This window comes from Manis pentadactyla, chromosome 1 (assembly GCF_030020395.1).
Source record: "Manis pentadactyla isolate mManPen7 chromosome 1, mManPen7.hap1, whole genome shotgun sequence".
Lineage (NCBI taxonomy): Eukaryota > Metazoa > Chordata > Mammalia > Pholidota > Manidae > Manis > Manis pentadactyla.
The window spans coordinates 233,027,936-233,040,502 of NC_080019.1; the positions used below are offsets into that span (position 1 = coordinate 233,027,936).

The 12,567-nt window shown below is 54.2% G+C and overlaps 1 protein-coding gene across 13 annotated transcripts in view; it reads right to left on the reverse strand.

The window, feature by feature from the left end:
- The window catches only part of CACNA1D (calcium voltage-gated channel subunit alpha1 D), a 258,217-nt gene that overhangs the window by 172,646 nt on the left and 73,004 nt on the right, over nucleotides 1-12,567 (reverse strand). The gene's annotated exons all lie outside the window — the stretch shown is intronic.

Consider the following 12,567-nt stretch of genomic DNA (forward strand, 5'->3'; position numbering starts at 1 on the left):
GGCAGGGTCCTGAGCACATCCAAGTGTGGACGAGACCAACACAGGTGCCGGGGAGCGCCCCGTAGGAGAGCACCCCCCAGGTGGTCAGAGCAGCCCCTGCACCCAGGAAGCAACTGAGGATTTGGGACCCAAGGAGGTAGATAAAGGGAAGGAACAGCAACCCAGGAGATGGGACAGTCTGTACGGAGGCCATGAGGCCGGAAGGGGCCTGACGCAGAGAACAGAAAACGCGAGTGGGGCAGGACGGTCATGAACAAGGGGGCGGTTGGCAGGGCAGCCGGGGACAGAGAGCGCTGGATTCATGGGGGCTGGGACTCTCCTGGGAAGATGCAACGGGAAGGACCTTTAGGGCAGGGACTTGCAAGGTCCGGAACCCAGGCTGGCCTCCAGGGAAAGCAAATTGGGCAGGGCTTATGGTGGAAGGCCAGAGGGTGCCAGGGTGTGTGGGGCAGGCAAGCTAGGAGGAGGGGCACCGAGGCAGAGGCTCGGGGCTGGAACATCACCCAGGACCACCAATTCTGAAGTAGCATGGGAGTAGGGGTCAAGGGGAGAAAGATGGAGAAAAGTCCCTCAAAATGAGAGGGACCAGATGTTGGATGGGACATACATATAGTTTCGCCCAAACAGATAGAAAGATTAGGCGCTAGTTGCCAGGGTCATCAGTGAACCAGGGGGATGACCTGGGCAGTGGGCACATCAAAATGACCCTGAGTGGAGGAAGGGGCTCGGCCAAAGTGCCCCAGCCAGGATGAGGCCGACCTTGACCCACGTGCGGCTGCGCTGCCTCCACAGCCCGGCTCTGTCTGTGCCACCGCACAGCTGCCCTCCCTCCAAAAGGCTGCAGGAACAGACACGCATTTAGGACGACTGAGTCTCAGGGGAGGCACACACTCAGTTTGTCACCCAGGTGGAACGCGCACGCAGCCCCGTGTCTCCTGTTTTTGCACACATTTAGAAAGATGCACAGATGTTCCTCCCCACCTCCCACCCACCGTCTCTAAAATATCATGCCTCCCTTAGTAATCTCTTCGTTTATAAAGTATGCTAATGAGGAAAGGGCCTCATAAACAACATTAATAATGAAAGACAAGACATGGAGTTCATTTGATAAAATATTCATTAAAGGTGTAATTACGTTCAAAAAAAGACACTGATTTCTGCGTGAGGGAAAGCCCTTCCAATCTGAGGAATTAAGGAATCACACATCTGTCAGCATTCGGGAGCTTTGGTAATTATAGCGGCAGCCCTGGGCTAGATGGCAGCGCACAGGGAGGGGCTACGGAACATATGCGCTCCGCAAGCAGGGTGAACGCGGCAAAATACTAATCAGGACCTTGGCTCTCGTTGACATCTTCACTCTTTCTCACAGAGGAGATCAGCATCGATTTTACATATATATATATGCATGTATAACTATAGTATATATATATAATTCAGATCAACTCTATAAATCATAACTTAAAGTTTCCAACTTTTAGAATGATTTCTCAGGAGCATTAAATACCTTCAAGGTCAGAAAATAACTGGTTAAAATTCATCCCTCAAAAGCTGAAAGGTAGCAAAGAGCTGGCTGGGTGTGCAGTGCTGGTCCCCACATGGGCCTTTGCCTGCTCGTGGGTAAACTGAGGCTCGACTGGCTGACCTCTGTGCCCCCTCTTAGCTAAGGTTCTCGGGCACAGCCAGAGTCAGTGGAGCACAGCCGTCAGTCAGGCCCACAAACTCTGCTCATCGTCACGGCGCCTGTGAGGCCCATCTCTGCCCTCGAGGAGAAGGACTGGAGACCCTTACACAGATCTCAAATGAAGAAGAGCTCGCCCTCCACATGACAATCATGTAACGTCCCCCCGGCTACTAGGCTGCCAGCCCGTGGCTGCCAGCAGGGCTGGGCCCAGTCATTCTATGTCCCAGGCGCAAGCAAGCAAGCCAGCGACAGAGGGTGTGCAGCCAGCTCCACAATGAGTCTCACAGAGGGGTCCTCTAAAGCCCAGGGAGATTTCAGGGCAGACACCAGGCAGCTCTTGCTCCGGAAAGTCCAGAACGCTGGACACAAACAATAGGTCTCCTCGATAACAGGTCATAAAAACATGTGTACTCTGTAACCAAAGAAGGCAGCCTCTAGGTATTTATCCAAAGAATTAATCCAAAATTTGAAAACACTGTGAATGCATTTCAGAGTGATTCTTAATTGTGCAGTGTACCCCAAGAATCTAATTAACTTGGGTACCACTTGCTGGGATATACACAACCGTAGAAGTGCGAGCAGAGGCCATGTGCTAGCATCCCTCAGCTATTACTGGCTAAACCAACAACAGCCAGGTGGAATAAATTCATCTGCCAGTTCCACTCACCTACTGCATCCTCCCTTGCTTTGCAGGGTCCTTCCTGGGGCCTGAAAAGAGCTTATATTAAATTGTCTCCCTTAAAGCTCTGATTCCCAACCCAGGCCTTGATTAAAATGCCCTCTCAGGAAGTGTGGTAAAGATGAGAGAACGTGGAACTAGGTGGCCTGATCCACCCCCTTTATTTCGACCACTCACGTTGAGTCAAGGGATCCAAAATCCTCACCAGCAGCTTTGTCATCTCTCAGGAGCTCCAGCCCATGTGCGTGCGTTCCCATCCATGTCTTCCCTTGGATATTTTACAGGTGTTCCCAACTCAGCAAGTGCCTGTCTGAGACCATGGTCCTGCCCTCCTTCCCCAAACTGGCCCTTTCTCCAGCATTCCCCAAGTCAGAAAATGGCCTTACCACATCCAAGCCCGCTCCTCGTAACTGCTCAGTCTGTCCACTCCCGCCATCTCACTGTCACCCCTACAGTCCACATCACATCATCCCCCCAGGACAGCTCCAGTAGCTGCATGATCTGGCTCCCCAGGTTATTCTTGCTCATGTATCCACATATACCCATCCAGGCATCAAAGCAGCCTTCCTAAAGCGAAGGTCACTCTTCTGTAGAAAACCCTTCAGTGGCTTCTCACAGCCACTAAGACAATCGAAGCTCCTGCCCTGGCCTGTGAGCCCCCCAAGGGTCGGCCCTGTGGCCCCCTGGCTCACACTTGTCCATGTGAAGCTGCACGTGGCTCCTTGGACATTCCGGGCCCTGAATGTTCTTCTTACCTCTTTAACCCAGCGGAAGCCAACCTCGTCCAGGTCTCATTTACCTACCCTGACTCCTTAAGACCAATTTCGGTCCCTTGTCATTTGCCCCTTGTCATTTGGCCTTGTATTTGTTCAGTGTCTTTCTTCTCAATTAGATCATCAGCTTCACAAAGTTAAAGACAACACCCACCTTATTTTGAACTAAAGGATCCCGGTTCAGTTCAGTTTGATTCACCGACTAGCAAGTAGCCCTGGCTGCGTCCGTTATTGCTCTAGGTCTTAATTTCCTCATCTTTAAGATGAAAATATTTAATGTCCATTTTTCTAATACAGACAGTTTCTGAGGCTGATGAATAAGACAATAGAAGTAAAGACAGTCTAACATCTTTGAAGCCCTCTAAAAAACATACTTATTACCACTGGTTTTTATAATACTAGCAGTCCCTGATCCTCGTAAGTATTGTTTGTGGACTACAGCAGCTCCGACAAAACTGAAGTGGAACCGACTTGCTTTGGTATTTTTTATGATACCTGTTCTTAGCAGACACGGGAGGTGTCACAAAAACTACGTGTGGGACCACTGCCTCAGAGAGAAGCAAGAAAACACAGGTAGGAGGAAGGGAGGCTCCTGATAGACACACAGGGTGTGACTCCACAGGGCGAGGGGCCAGCTTGTCTTCCAAGAGGGAAAACCCAGAACAGAGGCAAGAAAAGAGGGGCAGGAAAACCCCCGCCTTCCCTCGGCATGAATTCCCCTGGCGGACGCACCTGCCATGGCGCTGCACCATCCACCAGGAGCTGCGTCCCTTCCCTCAGCCCAACGAGGGGCCACTCTGTGATGGGGTGTCTGGGGGTGCGGGGGGGGCAGTTGCTCTCCAAGGCTTCCCAGAGGAGTGAGCCTATCACACACAGATCCCACACGCAGTCGAGGGGTCACTGTATTCCTGAGTCGCAGCAGGACCCACTCACACCACATGACGAAGAGAACAAAGGGTCTGCAAAGTGGAGGCTCCTGGAAGTAGGGACCCCAGGTCGGGCTGACAGGTCCCTGCGGGAGCAGTGGGTGGCCTCATCCCTCCCTCTCAGCGCCTGCCTGGGTGAACCTCCACCTCCTCTTCTCTGGAGCAAGGATGTCGTGGGCGGCCAGGACTCCCTCCGTGGGCAGTTGTCAAGGTCAAACAGGAAGACGTAACAGCCCTTTGCAAAAGGTCAGGCCCCACATGCTTGTGCTGGAGAGCCGCCGTCCGCACCCAGGAGGCGGCCAGCAGCGGCAGGCTGGCTCCAGGCAGGGACGGCCACGCGGCTCAGCCCCTGGGCCCTGTGGGACACCCAGTTCCCCAGACAAGGTCTTCACCCTCACTCCTGCTCCAGTCAGGCGTCCGATTCATGTGACACCACCAACAAAAGCACGTTAGGGAGGTAGAATCACAAAGCAGGCTTTGATGATGCTGGGATGAAAATAGGTCAACCTGCTTTAAGATTCAAATCTGGCCTCAACCCAGAGTCTGATTTTTTTTTTAAGTCAAATCTTTTTTTATTTTAAGACAATGACAATTCTTCTGGCAAGAGGGCTGTAAGTGGGCCAGCTGCATCTGCGAAGAAGCGAATCTCTGCTACACAGTGTTGATGAGCGCCCCAGCCTGACTCCCAGAATCCTGGCTCCCCAAGTGCGGCTCCGCCTTAGGTGACAGGCTGCGGGAGAGGGAGCCCCCCCAAGGCCTCTCCAGGCAGGCAGGAAGCCATGCCTACCGAAGTCCTCAGCCCTCTGGTTCACCCTCCTATTCCTTTAATTAATCTTAGTTTCTGAAGCAAGCATTTCAGAAGTCTAAGTGTGATTAGACAAAGGCGTGCGAAGACGGCAAGTCTGACCTGTATTAAAAATTAGTTAGGAAGCTTAAATTGACACATCCCTTTCTTCGAATACCAGAAAATGAAGTACAAGTATAGAGAAAAGGCATGAAGCGAGATTGTTATTCTTCAGGAAGTGTCAAGCGCAGACACACTCTGCGGATCTCTGCTTATTGAGACATTACATTTTTTCCACAAGTCCCTCCCACCTCTGGAATTCCAAGCCAGAACTAGGAGCCTCTCGGTGACATCTCTGCAAACTGCCAAGCAGGAAGGCGGGCACTTTGCAGACACGTCTTCCTTTCAGCCATTACAAATTAAGCAAATACACCGCCACTACAGCTGCAGCAATCCTTTGCCCAACAAATCTTTCCATCTTCCAGGAATATATAAGAAGAGACTGTCTTTGACCTTCAAGGAGCTTACCATTGAGCTGGGGGACAGAACCCCGGGGGCAATCTGAACAATGCAAAATCAATCAAAGACGCAGCCCCTGAGGGCTGGGACCGGGTCTTCGGCCCTGCATTCCTGTCTCAGGGCCTACAAACGCTGGATGCTGAAGGGAGGGAGGGATGGGTGGGAAGATGGACAAAACGAAGGGGCTGTAAGTGTAATAAGATGTTAAACATAGAAGCAACTGGTAAAGATTCTGCAGGTTTTGGATGACAGACGGAAAATAGGGCATCTCCAAAGCGGAAGCATCAACCGGAGCACCCCCCCAACCACCACTACCACCATCCCACCCCAACACAGCACGCGTCTCAGAATTTCCTAGGACGCATAGCTGTTACCCTGCGTTACGGAATGCTCCCTGAAGGTGGGATCTACATGTATCCGTTCCCTGCCTCCCTCTCAGGACATGTTAGACAATCCGTGAGCTGTGAATGAATGAGAACCCGACAGGCAGAGGCTGTCTGGGAGTGACAGCGTGGGGCTCCAGATCCCACCTGGATTAGGACTTTCCTGACTTGGCCTGTGGCCCTGAAACACTACACACCACAGACGCTGCCTTGGCCAAAGCCCTCCACAGCAGAAACCAAACGCCCTCCTTTGCTTTTCTAAATAGCAGAAATGACTGAAAAACTATGAAAAACTCTGCCCCCGTGGTCTCACCCACGATGCCCTAACACAGTCTAAGCTGGATGGGAAAACCCCTGATCCTACCCAGCCTGCTCCTTGCAGCTCCCTGACGGGCCACAGCTCACGTGCCTACTCCCCAAATGCAAAGCAGCCTCTGCTGGGCACCTCATGTCCACCTGGCAGAGCTCCCAACTAGAAATCGTGTAGACACTAAGCAGAAATCCCCCAGGAGGGTCCCAGCCAATGAGTGAGGGGCTTGGAGCCTGGGGGTCCTTACACTGCTCCAGCTTGGCTGGTACAAGGCGTTCTCTAGTCAAGGAGGGTGAGATGAGGTCCCCCAAGCATGGCCGCAGCCTGTAGCAGTCAGAGAGGCATCGTTGGGTCCAGCTCTGCTCCCGGGGGTCATGAAACTGAAGACCCCTTTTGAGAACAGAAAAGTCATTGCATTTGGCAGTGCTGGGCAGACAGCCCCAGCCCTCAGCTTGCTGGCAGGATGCCCTAAGGTCTGCTGCTGAGCTGAGGGACCAGCAGGGAGACTGGCACTGGCAATGTGTGCTCCCCCAGTGCCTGCCTTGGGACCCTAGAGGCGGTCAGTTGTGCCCAGAACTCCACTCGGTCACAGGTGCATGTACATGTGGACTGATACCCACATCGGAGCTACTTCAGCCCCTGAGCAATCATCACAAATAGCATGAACGAGTGCCGGGTGGAGTAGAAGGGGTGCAGGACGACGGAGTGAAGAACAGGACACAGTCCTGCTCACCCAATGCAACCTGAGGACAGCAGAGAGCCGCGTCTGCCGGGAGAAAGGCTTCCAAGCCAAGCAAAACTTGTCCCAACAACCTTCACAGGATTTGAGGGGTTTTAACTAAGTTGCTAAAATTATTCCACATGCCAACCTTCTTCTTCCTAGACAACACGGTGCATATCCTTTCCAAGGTAACAGAGATCCCTGAAAATTGGGGGGGGAAATGTGCACAGAGATATAAAATTGTGTGCACCATTCCAGGTAGTTCTCAGGTCACCTGAAACCCACCAGAAGGCTCCTAAGGAGTCCCTGGAGCCCTGGCCAAGAGCCCTGCCCCAAACGAAAGCTGGTTGCACTAACTCGCCAGGCTATTTGCACCAACAGCCCTGGAGCAGGAGTGGTGGAGAGGAGGGGTTCCCGGGGTCACAGCCTGTGAAGGAGTCTTCTTGCCTCCACTGAGCCCCAGATCCCAGGAGCTCCTCCTCGGCTGCCCCCACCCAGGGGTCCCCCCTGACCTTCTCAGCCATCATCTTCTCCCCCTGGCATGCTCTTCCTTGCAGCCTCCAGATGTTCCAGCCTGACTCACCCTTTCCAAGACAAGGTCAAATGTCCCTCTAAAAGCCTCACCAGCCTGTCCCTGCCCCCATAACCCTGAGGAAGGCCTCCGGACACTGAACCTCCGCAACACTTTCTCTGCCCCTCTTGGGGCCCCAGCTACTTTATAAACTGAGCTGTAAGTTCCCCAGGAACATGCTGCCCTCTCCTCAAACTCAGATCCTTAAAGGAGGGGGTCACGGATGCGACGCTGTGTCTTCTACAGGGCAGCCTCCCTGGGAACCTTAAACATGAGATGGTAGCTGGTGAGTGAACGATGCGATGAGACCCCCCAGGAAATGAGGGAAGGAGGCCCCTCTCCATCGGCTTGGAAGCCAAGGGAAGGGAAACGCTAGGTATGCGAATGAAGAACACAGGGGACTATATTCCCACTAAGGCAATTCTGAGCCAAGCACACGGAGTCTGCATACAAAGCGCGTGATAATAACCAGGGCGGAGCCCCCGGATGCTGACCAGTGCTGAGAACTGGAGGCAGCTGCTCCCAGGCTTCCAGACGCTCTCCTGGGACCAAACGGTCCCCACAAACCTGGGGGTGCAGGTAAAATCAGGCAAGCCCTGGCCTACCTGCTAACAGGGCCGATGCAGTGGGCGTCCTGGCACCTCCACGTTAACTCAACAGCAGGGAGAGGAAGGGAGCGGGCAGGGTTCGGAGGCCCAGCTTGGCTACCATCCAGCCCCAGGGCCCGGGGCATGTTTCTGCTGCTGGGCCTTAGTCTCCCTGTATTTAGAATGAGATTGTCCAATTACAGCTCAGAATCATTCCGGCCCTCAAGTCCTAGAAACCCACTAAGTAGTTGGCACATACCTACTCTGTCTCACATCAGACTGAGCCCTGAGCAAATTACAGAAGAAATGGTAAGACAAGGCTCGCTCTTCCCCTGGAAGTGGCCATTGCTCTGAACAACGTGTCTTCCAAAAATTCAGATTTGAAGCCCTAATCCCCATGGGGATAGTATTGGAGGTGGAGGGGCCTTTGGGAGGTGATTAGGTCAGGAGGGTGGAGGCCTCAAGAATGGGAACAGTGCCCTGAGAAAAGAGACAGAGACGATCAACCTCTCCCTGCCCTATAAGAACAGCAAGACAGTGAGTCTGCAAACCAGGAAGTCTGCTCCCACCAGACACCAAACATGCCCGCATCTTCATCTCGGACTTGCTGGACTCCAGAACTATGAGGAATCGGTGTTGTTTAAGCCACCCTGGCGGCAGTACCTGTCATCTCAGCCAGCCTGACCCAGAACTTCCATAATGTGAGGGAGGCACGTGTAACCCACTGGTTTATTCCTTCACTCAACAAACATTTGCTAGGTACCTGCTATGTACCAAGCCCTGTGCTAGGCACCAGGCTGAGCCAAACAGAAATGGTCTCTGCCTCTGTAGCTCTTGCCACAAAGGGCCAAGCAAGGTGACGAGGATGCTTTAGCACAAAGCCACCCCTGCTCCTGGGAGTGACAGTCACACTCCACAGATGGCACATGTATCCTTCAGACAGGTAAAACGTGATTGACTCAGCAGCACACATATTTGTTCACCCAACGCCGAGTGCCTACTCTGCACGGAGCAAGTTACTTGGTGCTGTGGGAAACACCAAGGCCTGGCCAGGTGGCCATGAGCACTTCGTCCATTCTCTGTGAGAGGAACCCCCACCCCACCCAGGGAGGTGCTGTCAGTGGCACGGGGGTGCTGGTGATAACTCAAACACATCGCAATCGGTGATGTGCCAGATGCAGAGCAAGGAACTCCTCGTGTTGCGCCTACTTTCTGGGCTCCCATGACGACATCATGTATTCCTCCACAAACCCCTGAAAAAGGGCACAGGCATAATCTCTGCACAGGCATAATCTTAGGCACAGCCCATCTGGATGGCACCAATTGCTCCTTTCAGGAAAGATGCATGAGTCAGAGAAAGCACCTGGGTGGCCCGGTGTGAGGGAGGGCGCGGCACACGGGCAGGTGGCTGCAGCAGCCTTCGCACCCCCCGAGCTCGCTCCTGATGAGTGTGAAAGGGCATGCCACGCCATGCACACGCCTGGGGTGAAACCCGTCGATCTCTCCCCAAGCTTCCCCCAGATTCCTTCTGGCCTAAGCTGCTTCCTTGATGTCAAGATGCCCCAGCACAGCCTCCGGGGCTTGGACAGCCCTGCCCTGCCCTCGTGTCCGTGCAATAAAAGCACCTCATGTGTGCACCTGGCAGGACACGGCACAGAAAGAAGGGTCAGAGCGGACAGGTCCAAACCACAAGCCGTGCCCCACCGCTCAAAGCCCCGCTTGCTGGGACGTGCCCCGTCAGCAGCTGGTTGGGCCCTTAGGTTCAGGGCAACCTTGATTGGCTGGAAGGGTCTTTCGGAAACTCAGGAGGGAAACACAGAGGTGTGTTAAATTCTGTGCTAAGTGAACAAGGGGAAACAAATTCCCTCATGAATCTTTACGGAGACAAAATAAGCACTTCAGAAGCCTCAGAAAGGATATCATTTCCTAAATGATAAGGTGTTTTGTTTCGGATGTCATATACCCAGCATCTGTAACTGAGGTGCCCTATAATAACAAGGTCCTTTAAGCAAAAGACACCAAAATAGCAAACTACTCGAGAAGACGTTTCAAAATTAAATAAGGGAAGAAATGTGCTTATGATTAACTGGAGTTCACGTTGTGGCTTCGTGTCTTTAACATGATTGCTTGGTCCATCTGTTTGACTCCAGAATGCCTCAGAATGTCTTTTCTGGCTATTTAACATTCACTGAATGAGCCTGCCAATGTCAGCTTTAGCTTACTGCTGAGAGTAAAAATATTAAGACAGTCTCCTAAATTTCAGCTTGGAAAGTCAGCCTTACCTCCCGGAAGTCCTCTGGCTCAGAGGGTGGCACTGAGCACAAGGGACCCCAAGGTGGTAAGCTCCATGGCTCAGAGGGTGCCACTGAGCACGAGGGACCCCAAGGTGGTGAGCTCCGTGGCTCAGAGGGTGGCACTGAGTGCGAGGGACCCCAAGGTGGTGAGTTCCGTGGCTCAGAGGGTGGCACTGAGCACAAGGGACCCCAAGGTGGTGAGCTCCGTGGCTCAGAGGGTGGCACTGAGTGCGAGGGATCCCCAGGTGGTGAGCTCCGTGGCTCAGAGGGTGGCACTGAGCACGAGGGACCCCAACGTGGTGAGCTCCGTGACTCAGAGGGTGGCACTGAGCACGAGGGACCCCAACGTGGTGAGCTCCGGCTCCCCTCTGCTGCTCCTTCACGTTCAGCCTGCTGCTCAGGCCTGGCACGGGTGGCAGCTGTGTCCCCTCCCTCTCCACCCTCGGTTTTTACACCTGCCCTCAGCTAAGCCCCTAATATTCTTCCTCAAAACCGTGCAGACTGCTTCCCCAGTACCATCCGTGGCTGCTCGCGCCCCCCAGCCCAGCCCAGCCTCGCAGCACATCACCCACTGCAGATCATCAGACTACACAGGGCCCTACAGCAAAATGAGGGCGCAGGGCCCTTTGTTTAAAAAGCACTAAGAACTTCAGGATGATAGCAGAGCATTAAGCCAGGAGCGGGGCCTGTGCACTGATGGGGTCACGGGCCCCCGAAGTCCACCGCGGAGGACTAGCACCTGAGGGGTCCAGCCAAACCACTGGACCCGCATCCAAGGCCCTCCGCTGCCCGGCTCCACCGCCTCTCCGTCTGGTGAACCTCCAGCTCCACACACACAAAGGCATGCTGGAGTTGCTCACCATCCAGCTCTATGCCCTTGTCCAAACCCCGCACCATCAGGAGCGAGAGCTAATGACTCCCTCCTCTGTGCTCTTACCAGACGCCACGCACACGTCTGTGCACCTGTGACTTCGTCATGCTCCTTGTCTACCAGAGCAGGGAACTGCTTGCTGCCCGTCTTCGCACGTTGGGGCCAACATAGACCCTGGCATGGCACGAGCCCCAAGAAGGGCTGAATCACGCTCCCCTCACCTCACCTTCCTGCCACCCCCCTTGGTCCCTACAGCCCGTGCCTGTGAAGCCACATCCACCCTCGAGACTGCACCGCTGTCTGCCAGAGCGACGAGTCCCGCTCCACACCCACTCCTGGCAGTGCTGCCTGCATTCCCCCTCACACCGCAGCCTCTGTGCCCCCGACCCAGCTCCCCGTCAATGGGGCCGTAGTCACCCCAAGAAGGGGGCTTTCCCTTGTTCTTTTCCTCCTCACGTAACTCCCAAGTGTCTCGTGTGCAGCAGATCCCCCCTAAGTAATGTCTGAGTAATAGAAACATTCAATAACTCTTCTCCCTGCCACGTCCCCCTTAAAATAGAGCTTTTCAAAAACACAGCAAGGTGGAGGGGAGTACCACTGAAGTCTGGGGAAGTCAGAAGGGCAGAAGCCCCATACTGTGTAAAGGAACACTGGCTTTGGAAGCAGCCTAGGAAGCTGCCTTCCCAGGTAGTGAGGAAGGATTCCACCCGCGGCAACTGGCTGCCCGCTCCGCACGAGGTTCTCAGCCTCCGTCCGCAGCTGCTCGTGCTCCCCAGCCCAGCCCAGCCCAGCCCAGCCTCGCAGCACATCACCCACTGCAGATCATTAGACTACGCAGGGCCCTACAGCAAAATGAGGGCGCAGGGCCCTTTGTTTAAACAGCGCCGGGGGTCACTGTTGTAGCCTCCCACAGTGGATATCCCAGTTCCTTCCTTCTCTGGAGAGCCTTCTCCTCAAGTGGGCGGGGCAGAGTTGACCCCCATCCTCTGGTCACTGCAGAGCCAGAAACCCTACTCCCCCGGCCACCGTGAAAAGGATGACAGATGTGCTCCAAGCTAAGGACTCAGGGGCACCTTGGGACCTGTCTAGTTTTACTATTGGACAAAACTTTGGAAAAAAATGTGTCTAGTTTTTACTGTCTCTTTGCCTGGGTTGCCGAGTTGTCAAGACAGGAGTTTGGGCTGCCGATGGCCGCCTCACACTCAAAGAGAGGCGGAGACAAGCGCCACTGAGAGGGCAAGACTGGGACAGCCCTGCCCTGATGCTGTCAGAGCCGGAATCCAGCGACCCAGGGGCGACGCACCCCGGGCTCCCAGCTGCATGAGCCAGCACCTCCTGTTCCGCAGAGCCACGTGGAATTGGGCTGCTGCCACCTGTGCTCAGGGAGGGTGACTATGGTTCTTGGAAGGCACGTTTCACCCCTGCTGTGCAGGTGAAGACACCGAGCTTTAGAGAGATTCGAGTAAGC